This window comes from Halichoerus grypus, chromosome 13, assembly GCF_964656455.1.
Source record: "Halichoerus grypus chromosome 13, mHalGry1.hap1.1, whole genome shotgun sequence".
Classification (NCBI taxonomy): domain Eukaryota; kingdom Metazoa; phylum Chordata; class Mammalia; order Carnivora; family Phocidae; genus Halichoerus; species Halichoerus grypus.
The window spans coordinates 88,177,205-88,186,485 of record NC_135724.1 but is presented as its reverse complement, the minus strand read 5'-3'; the positions used below and the strand labels follow the sequence as shown (position 1 = coordinate 88,186,485).

The 9,281-nt window shown below is 57.8% G+C and overlaps 1 long non-coding RNA gene across 21 annotated transcripts; it reads left to right on the top strand.

Moving 5' to 3' along the window:
* The first annotated feature begins 124 nt into the window (after window positions 1-124).
* LOC118531176 (uncharacterized) lies at window positions 125-8,853 on the top strand. 21 transcript variants are annotated; one of them, XR_013443527.1, is made up of 6 exons: window positions 973-1,384; window positions 2,201-2,306; window positions 4,226-4,322; window positions 6,445-6,485; window positions 6,584-7,610; window positions 7,723-8,853. It is a non-coding gene; the product is annotated as an uncharacterized LOC118531176 (long non-coding RNA). The 21 variants fall into 21 exon arrangements; XR_013443530.1 differs by lacking the exon at window positions 973-1,384 and adding exons at window positions 125-349; window positions 764-806 and having other exon boundaries at window positions 4,226-7,610; XR_013443526.1 differs by having other exon boundaries at window positions 973-1,134; window positions 1,232-1,384; window positions 4,226-7,610.
* Window positions 8,854-9,281: the final 428 nt, after the last annotated feature.

Genomic DNA, 9,281 nt, shown 5'->3' with positions numbered 1-9,281 from the left:
AGCGCTCACCCTCCTCCTCTTCCTCCTCCTCCTCCTCTTCCTCCTCCCCTCTCCTTCCTCGCCGCTTCCCCAGGCACTCTCCCGGCGGCGGCAGCTGCGCCGCCAAAGCCCCGGGCCCCAGCGGCCCCCCACCCCTCACTCGCGCGCTCCCACACTGCCTCCCCCCTCCCCGGGGGAAGGCCTTTTAATTTATTTATTCTGCTGGGACTTAGGTGGGGGGCTTGGCTGGCGGGGGAGGGGGGGTCTCCCCGGGCTCTACCTCCCGCGGCTGGGGCTACCCTCCGAGCCGCGGCCGCCGCGGCGTGCGCCTAGGGCCTCCAAAACTGTTTCCAAACTGCCAAGACCGGAGGTGGGCGCGTGGGGGCCCGGGGGAAAGGGCTGGGTTTTTTTGGGGGGGTGTGATTGTGTGTTTAGACGCTGGTAACTGTGGGGGGAGGCAAGACGACTCAAGACGAGTTGCAATCGAGGTATCTCTGCTCCGGCTTCCTCCTCGGCCCCGAGACCCCCTCCCCCTTGGAGCTGAGCTAGGGAGGGGAAACCAGGATTTTAACCAAATTAGCATTCACATTCCTGGGAGGATGTAGCCCTCGCCTGGACCTGGGTGATAGAAGCTTTTTGCTCTGTTTTTATTTTTGGAGAGGAGCGCCCTGTAATTGTCCTAAACACATGCTTCTCCCCCCCCCCCTTCTTCCTCCAGCCACCAGCAGAGGAGAGAGTCCCCCTTTTTTGCATTTATCTTTTCCTTCCCCTTTCTTTATTAAAGGTCCGGGAGTGGCGGCGGCCAATCAGCGCGCGGCTTCCATTTTGTGAGTTCAACTCCGAGGCTCCCGGGCTTCGCGAGGACGCATTTGCAGCCCCCTCTGCCTCTCCTCTCGGGCGGCCGAGGCGAAGGAGCCGCCTTGCTGGGGCTTCGTGGTGGTGTATTTCATATTGGGGCTCTTTTCGGGGTTTGTAATTTGGCCGTGGGTAGGTAATTGGCTGGAGCAGGGCGGCAGGGCGCGGCAGCCAATCAGCGCGCGGCTTCTATAGGGCTTGAGTTATTAGACGCTGATCTCAAAACATCGTTCATCAGACACCAAGGAGAGGCCAACAGATGAGGGGAGCCATTTTTCTGCAATGGAATTAAATGGCCAAGTGGGTTTTTCCTTTGTTGCAAATGGGGAATGTTTTTCCTTTGACTCCACCATCCAGTTCAGGACGCCTCAGTGTTGTGTTTAACATTTGTCAACAGGCTAAAGGACTCACAATTGGAAGAATGAAGAAGACTTTTTAAAAAGATCTGGATTTTTCCTTATGACTTGGAATCCATCTTTGTCTTGTATAACTAGGTCATAGCACACCATTAATGTCAGCAGTTAACAATTTTGAATTCCAAAAAACCTAAGTAAATGACATATTTAATTTTTTTTCCTCTTTTTTTTTCTTGGGTGGGTGGGGGGAGCTTGGAGCTATCTTAATCTGTATTCTCTTGACTGAACAATAAATTTTTAAATATATATAGTTTCCTCTATTAAACACTTAAACCTGGCCATCTTATTAACTCCTTCTGCTCTTTTTTTTAACAAGGTAATGTTTTAAATGTATAGTTTTAGGACTAGCGAAATGGCAGCAACAAAAAATTGTAAGCAGTCGTTACTCTTTTAAGTTTTTTAAAAACCTTTTACATTGTAAGTACCCAATCCATTCTGTCCTTACGCAGTGCAGTTTCTATGTTAATGTTGCTGAGATGTCCTTAATTTTCTGAACCTTCATCTGCATGTATGTCTTTGTCGCTCTTGTCTAATATAAGCCAGTTAAAATGCTTTTAGACGATTTTGCTTTTTATAAAGCTAAGGTTTTAGCTTTATGCTTTTGAAAATGTTTACAGCCATAAATGCTAGTCAGCTTTCTTCCCAGTAACGTACACTTTCTTTGAAAATCGATCTATTTGAAGAAAAACACTTCTGTTTTTCTCGTCTTGGTAGGGGAGTGGGTGAGGGAAAGGAAGACCTTCTCTTTGTGTACAGAGACTAAAGCCGTCACAGGAAACTAGATTAAAACTGGAAAACAAGTCCTAGCTGGTTCGAGCCAAACACCAACGTTAACTCGCGGGTATTTTCTATGGTGGTTGGGATGGCCGTGCGTCTTTTGCCTTTTGTTTGATTTGACTGTATTTTCGCCTTTTGTCTCTTAATGACGATCACACCATTGCTATATCCAGAGCAGTAAACAGTCCTCAGCGAAGCCGCCTTTTGCCAACCCAACCCTGGAAAGTTTGCAGAAGTGGAAGGAGCAGAAAATGCCATGAGAGTGTAACTTACAAAAAGGTAACAACAGGAAAGACACCACCATTCCCCCAATAATCCTAACTAAACAATCCCCCCAAAAGATATTTTTTACATAACACGTCCAAAACCTCCGCCCAGCTTGATCTTCCAGACTCCATGGCACCGGGCTGAGCGGGTAAGTTAAAAAAAAAAAAAAAAGAAAAGTGTCTTTTGCCCTTCGAGGAAATCTTTTTTCGAGCAGGCCAAGGGCTGCAGATGTTTGGGAGCTGAGGGGAGAAGGAGGTTTCTGGAGCTTTATGTTTGGCAGCCGGATGGGGAGGGGTGGGGGGACCAGGAGGGCTCCTCAGGCCCTTCTGCCCCTTCTGCCCCGGAGGCGAGGGGAGGGTCTCCCCCAGCGAGCTCGGGCATCCATGGAGCTGCCTGAGCTCATTCCCCCTGGCTTTTCTAGGTCTGAGCCTTGATGGGGAGGAAAAAATTGAAGTGTTTTGGAGATGGGGGGGCTCAAAAGACGAGGAAACCTCCCCGCTCGGCCTAGGAACTCTTTCTCTTTTGATGGTGGGGCTAGCACTCTGAAGCCGGCTTTTCGGGGCTCCGGGGCGTGCCTGCGCTTCCTAAGCAAAAAAGGACAAAAGGCCGGCGTCCATGTTGGCACCATGACGCAGCATCTCTCCCGCCTGCCACCGAGCCGTGCCTGTTCTCCCGGCCGCGCTCGCTCCTCCCTCCCAAACACGAGTTTTATTTTCAGGTTCAGAGCAGAGCCGCCTGCCGGGGCCCGGGGCCGGGGCCGGGGCCGGGGCCGGGGGGCAGGCGGGCGGGCCGGGCTGTGGGTGGCTAATGGCGGCCGCCCTCCTCCTCCTCCTCCGCCTTCCTCCCTCCTTCCCCGGTTGTCGTTGGGGGCCCGGGGCTGATGGCCGCCCCGAGAGCCCGCAGGGCACAGCGCCCCAGGCCGGAGGGTGGTCGCGGATACTGTTGCGGGGGGCCGCGGACCCGGGGGCGTCGCGCGCCGCGGCTCCCGCGCTCGCCTCCGCCGGGCGAGGCGGCCAGACGGGCGCCATTTCGCGCCGCCTGCGGCTCGGGCGGTGGCGGCTGCTGCGCGCCAGGCGGGAGGAGGGAAGGAGGCGGCGGAGCCGGGGGGGAGGGGAGGCCGGCGCGCCGCCGCCCGCGTTCCAGGCCGCCGCCCGCGTGGACGCCCCTGGCCCGGGGAGGCCTCGACGACGAGCGCGGGCTCCGCAGCGGGTTCGGACCCCGCTCCCGACACGGCGGCCCCTGCGGGCACGACGACGCCTCACTGCCAGGCGGGGCCGCGGGAGCCAGTAGCAAAGGGCCACGGGGACGCTCGGGGCCTCGAGGCTCCCCCTGACTCCGACCGGCGCCTCCCGAGGGGGGGGAAGCCTCCCTCCAGGCCCGGCCCTGACCCTAGTCCGATCCCCGCTGCCTACCCGGGCCTCGGCGCCCAAGTTTGGCTCTCCCCGCCCGTGACAGCCGGGCCCGAAGGGTAGGGGGCCCCCTTTGTCCCCAGTTTGGGCTCGAGGCCCTCCCGGAGGCCACTGACGTCCTGATTTGGTCGTTCAGGGCACACCCTCCAACCCTGCGCTCTAGAGCCCGGGGGCGGGGGGGGGGAGGCTTGCGGCCTGGGAAAGCTGAGCGGGCCTTCCCCGGGATCCCCCGAGGCGGAGGGCTCTAGGGTAAGCCCTCACATCTCCGGCCCGTTCTCGGGGAGGGGATGTGGACGGGGCGGGCCTTTGGAAATGCAGATGAGTCGCCTCCTGCTGCTAGTCGCCCGGGCTGAACCTTCGTGACTCAGCCGCACCCCCCCCCATCCTTTCCAGAGTGAGGGCCGCCTGGGCGGATGGAAAAGGGGGGGGGCTTTTGTGAGGCTCCCTCTACTCCCTCAAGGGAACTCTGCCCGGTTTGTGGCTGTCAACTCCCTAACAAACCCCCCGACTTTGCCCTGTCAGGCTCTTGGCTGGAGAAAGGGCAACCACCCGGTACCCCCAGAGTGAACCATCCTCCTTTGGACAGCAGGAGCAGGCCTAATTTCACTCTGATAATAAGGTAGGTGTGAGTCCTTTGCCAGCCTGCGAGGGAGATTTGGGGGGCTTGGGCCTGGAGCCCAGGGAGGGCGGGCACCCCAAACCCGCTAGGCTGGTTCTGCAGCCCCTCCCCCCACAGATGTGTGGGACTGTGTGTGTGAAATCGGCTCCCTGCTGGGCCTGCTCGGTCCATCCATCCCCGCCTGTCAGCTTCTGTTGTCAAGAGTTTGGGGCGTGCAATTCTATGCAGTGTTGAGCCGCATAGAAGGCTGCACTTGCAAGTATTTCCCAGTTGTGTGTTTTGTGGTGGTGGTGGGGAGGGCCCTGGGTGCCTCTTCTGAAAGGTTCCATCTGCTGCCAGGAAGCCGGGCCCTGCTCTGGCCCTCCCTTCCGGCCCTGAGTGGGGGCATGTGGGGTGACTGTGAGCTGGCCTCTTCCCTCTGATGTCTAGCTGCTAGGGAGGTGGAGAACACAAGTACCTGAGAGCTGGGCCAGCTTCCTCTGAGAAAGAGGTTTCTTGACCCTTCTCCCCATTCCTGGGAATTCCACCATTCTCTGTAAAGCCCCCCCCCCCCCCAAAAAAATCCTGTTTCTAAAATCAGACAAACTGGGATTTGAAACCTGGCTAGCCATTTACGTGCTGTGACTTTGCTGGAGCGGCTTAGTCTCGGAGCCCGGTTCCCCCTGTGCACGAATGGGCCTGGGTCAGTGATTCCCTGTCTTGAGCATGCTTTTTAGAACCGTGTCCAGGGCCCAGTTTTTGATTCAGTAGGTGGGGACGGAGAACTTGGAGTTCTAACAAGTTCCCAGGTGATGCTGATGGCTGCAATCCGAGGACACGTTTTGAGAATCTTTGGGCTGGGTAACACCTGGAGGTTTCGTGAGGGGGCAGGAGCGAGTGCACTTGAAACCCCAAGCTCAGCGCCTGATAGAGGTGTTAGCTTCCGAGTAATGGCAGCGCTCTCCGTACTCTGCTAACACAAGCTGACTGCTCATAGTTTCCCACTGCCTGGCTCCAGGAGGCTCCACCTGGAGGTGGTGTGGCCCTTGATCTCTGATCCCTCCCCCATGTGATCTCTAGCTAGGGATTACTTTGATGAACCATTTGGGTCCAGGTGCCACTGATCCGCACCACTCCCCCATTTGGACTGAGGTTTGGCTTCCTTGTGGGATGAGCCCTGCCCACTTTTACCCCACCCCTCAGTGTGAGGGCTAAACTTAAGTTTGGGGGAGCCTGAAGGGCTTGACCTGGAGGTTTGGCTGAGAGCCATCTTGACGCTTAATCAAGGGAGGCTCTAAGTCTGGTGGCTGTGCTGGTGACCTTGGGTGAGTCTCCAGTGTGAAATGATAAAGACGCAGGCTGGAAACGGGAGTGGGAGGATTAAGTGTGATTAAGGGGGCTTGGCCTCACGTTCAGGCTTCACACTAGTTGGCCTCCATTCCCATGTGGCTGCAGGGAGTGGGGGTTGGGCTGTCTGCGAGCTCCTCCCCCACCAACCCGGCCCGGAGGCACGTGGCAAAGCTTCAGGGCAAAGGGGAAGACTGACTTTTCCTTGGGCAGGGAGCCAGCCCCAATTTTCCTCCTGTGTGGTTTGAGTTGGAATGGTGGCCTGCCCCCAGCTGTTCCATGATTGGGTCATGATTTGGGGTCCCAGAGAGTGGAAGTGACTCAGCCAAGGTCACGAGGCCACCACTGGCAGCCAGGATGGGGTTCCAGGTGTCTTGACTTGCAGCCCATCGCCTGTGTCCATGGCACCCCCCCACCCCAGCTGTCTGGGTTATTTTGGGCTCCCTCCCATGCCAGGCATCACTGCCAGGAAGCTGGGAAAGCTGTCTGGTTGAAAGTAACCAGCGTGGTGCTCTTGGCTCCTTTTGGCCCCCTTCCCTTGGCCCCATGAGGGTCTACAGTCCCAATAAGCTGGGTTTGGTCCATCTTGTCCTTTGCTGGTGGGGAAAGGAGGTTCACTCTGCTGCATCTGGCACCAGACCCTCTTCCCCCTGGGAGGAGGGGGACGCTTTGTAAAAGTTGATGAGGTTCACGTTCTTAATACCCGGTGCGCCTCTTCCTTCCACTCTGGCCCAGAATCAAGATTTCAAATTCGGTGCTGCTATTGAATTGCTCTTTCAACCCCCTTGATCCTCAGGTGACTGGCTTGCTGCCTGAGGATGTCCGCCATCCCTTTAGGTAGGGTCCTTAGGGCTCCCGGAGACAGGGGTCTTTATGTCCCACCGGCATCGGGTGGTTAAATAATTGATTTAAACTCCCCCCCCCCCCCCCCACAGCCGCTGCCTGGAGGGCTAGAGCCAGGTCCTCCACTCCCGCCCTCGGAACAATTAGGGAGCAATTAGGTGCGAACCTGTGGTCTGGATGTGATTTTTGCGATGGAGAGGTGGCCCGATGACCTGTAAGGGTCATACCCCCTCCCCACTTCCCTTTCTTCTTTACCTCTTTCACCTTTCTTTGTCCCCCCCCCACCGCACCCCCCCCCATCGCCCCCCGGGGGCAGGGAGGGGCGCAGCAGCCCGTCTGTCCTGCGGCTGTGGTTCCTCCTGGCTCGGAGGTTGGCCCCGCCCCCGGTCGCCCCGCGAGCTCAGGGCGGGGCTGCCCCCGGCGCCAATCCGGTGGGGCCAGCCTGGAGAGGGCCACGCCAGCGGAAGGGCGGCCCGAGGCTGGGAGGTGGCTGGACCTGCCTCGCTACTGGACACCAGCGTCCCGCCTCTTCCGGCTCATCCACCGGGAGCCCCAGGCTGGAATCCGACCTTTTGGACCCTCTGGGTGGAGACTGCCTCTGCCTGGACTGTGGCAAGAGGCACCCCGCCATCTTGGAGGCCGCCTGGGTCCAGCGCCGTCTCCAGCTGGCCAGTGACCTCAGCAAGTCCCCGCCCCTCCGGGAGCTGAGGTCTCCCCATGTGAACCAGGAGGAGGAAGGTGGACGATGGCCTTTTGAGCCGTCTCTGAGTCTGGCTTTGTGAGGGGAGCTTTTTGTGTTTCAGCATGACCTCCCCACCAGCACCACCAGGTCCTGCGCCCTGGAGAGAGCCCTTGACTCCCCGGCCAGCCCTGGCCACCTCCCATCTCTGCTACCTCAAAGAGTAGCTCAGTGTCTTCTGTCTCATCGGGGTGGATGACCCCTCAGGTGTGAGGTGACCTCTTAGGATGTTCTCAGGTACCAGGGAAGGAGAAGCTGGAAGAATTGTTAACTGCCCCATCCTTACCTATGCTGGTCAGACTTCGCTCCGACAGGACAGAAGTGGATCTGGCCCTGAGTTCTCTCCTGGGCTCGGGTGGCCTTACGATCGCACTGGCCGAGTGAGTTCCCCCCACAAATGCCACCTGGCCTGCTCCCCTAGGCTTCTGTGTCCAAAGCTCTATGTTAAGATCCAATTTAAAGAATCTTTCTTGCTTTCCTAAACCTCTCCAGGAATTCCTGGTGAATAGAAGGTGAATGACTCGGGTCCTCAGAACATCTGACAGGTAAGGGAGCACGTTCTCCCCACGCGTGTGGGCAGACCCAGCTCCTCAGCTGGCCTGCCGCGGCCCAGCTGCCTCTGAGGAAGCTCTCAGCAGCTGGCCTGGCTCCTGGGTATTTTTAGGTACAGATCCAGCCTCTTCACCACCCCTGGAGCTGGGTCCAAATCAAACACACTCCAGGCCGGGTGGGGCTGGGGTTCTGCCAGCCTCTTGGCCCGCCGTGGGTGGGTGGGCGGGCCGCTGGGGCCAGCGTCAGCTGTTCTGCCTGGATGCACGCAGGGCTGGGAAGCCTCGCCTTTCCTCCCCTCCCCCCCTCAGTTTTGTGGAAGCCATTTGTTCTGTCTTAAGTTGGGATCAGAGTCCTGTTTCTCAGGTGGAGAAAATAGAAACTTGAGGTCCAGGATTTTGAGGAAAGTCAGGAGGTGTGGTTGACCCCCAGGTGACAGTTTGCTAAGAGTGCGGTGACCCTCCTAACTGAATTCTCCCCCCGGCCCCTCCTTCTCTTGTCCTCCAGTCCCCCCTGAGCTTCAGGGGTCCCTGACTCAGGGTCAGGCCTGGGGCTGGCTGTGAAGGTAAGCAGGTGTCCCCTCACTCTTCCATCCTTCCTCTCCTGCTAGCCTCAGGCTGCCACTATGGAAACATGACCCCAGCCTTGCCTCACCAGCCAGTCAGTTCCTCTTGGGTCACCAGAGAGAGAGCTTGAGGGCCTGGCTTTGGCTGGGCGCTTCTTTTGAGGAGCTTTCCGTCCGACACCCCTCTTGAGCCTGGCAGCAAGGCCCTCCCTGATCTAACCCCAGTTACCTTGACAACCATGTCTGGTCTCCGTCTTCGCTGCCCAGGCGCTGTGGAACCTCATGGGGTTTTCCAGCCACCATGCCTTTCCAGGGTACCCATCCTGCTTCCACTGGTCTGCCCTCCCAACACTGCCTAGCTGAGGCTCAACCTTCCCTGGACCCTACAGAGGTTCTTGTCTCTTTAACTGTTCACATCTCCCAGACTCCTTCAGACTGCTTCCCCAAGAGGGCTCCTTGCAGGCAGAAGTACAGTTGCCTCTCAATAAACTTGTGTTGCAAAAAAGGAATGAATGAGTTGCTGTAAATTTGTGTGGGGGTGCTTGACCCAGCAGGTGGCCCTCCCACCCAGTGACGGGGCATAGGACTCAACCTGGAGCTGGGCCTTACCTCCTTTTCCCAGCTCTGGGCTCTTATTTGTAAGCTTCCACGAGCGGTCGCTGCTGCCCTCTGGTGGTCAGACCCTGCCTTGCACCCGCGGAAAACCTACCCGGCGTTTATGGAATTGCCAGGTTGGCAGTTTCCTCCGTGGAGTAAAGTTTACCTGGTCTTTGCTGAGAACTTGAAAATGGAAAATCTTCCCGGGGGATTGCGGGGAGGGGGGTGGGGGTGGCTAGAACATCCTGAGTTCTTCCAAACCCTCTCTGAGGAAACTACCAGAGGTCCTACCCCAGCTCGTAGGACCCGTGCCTCAGTCGGTACCTGCCGGCCGCACATT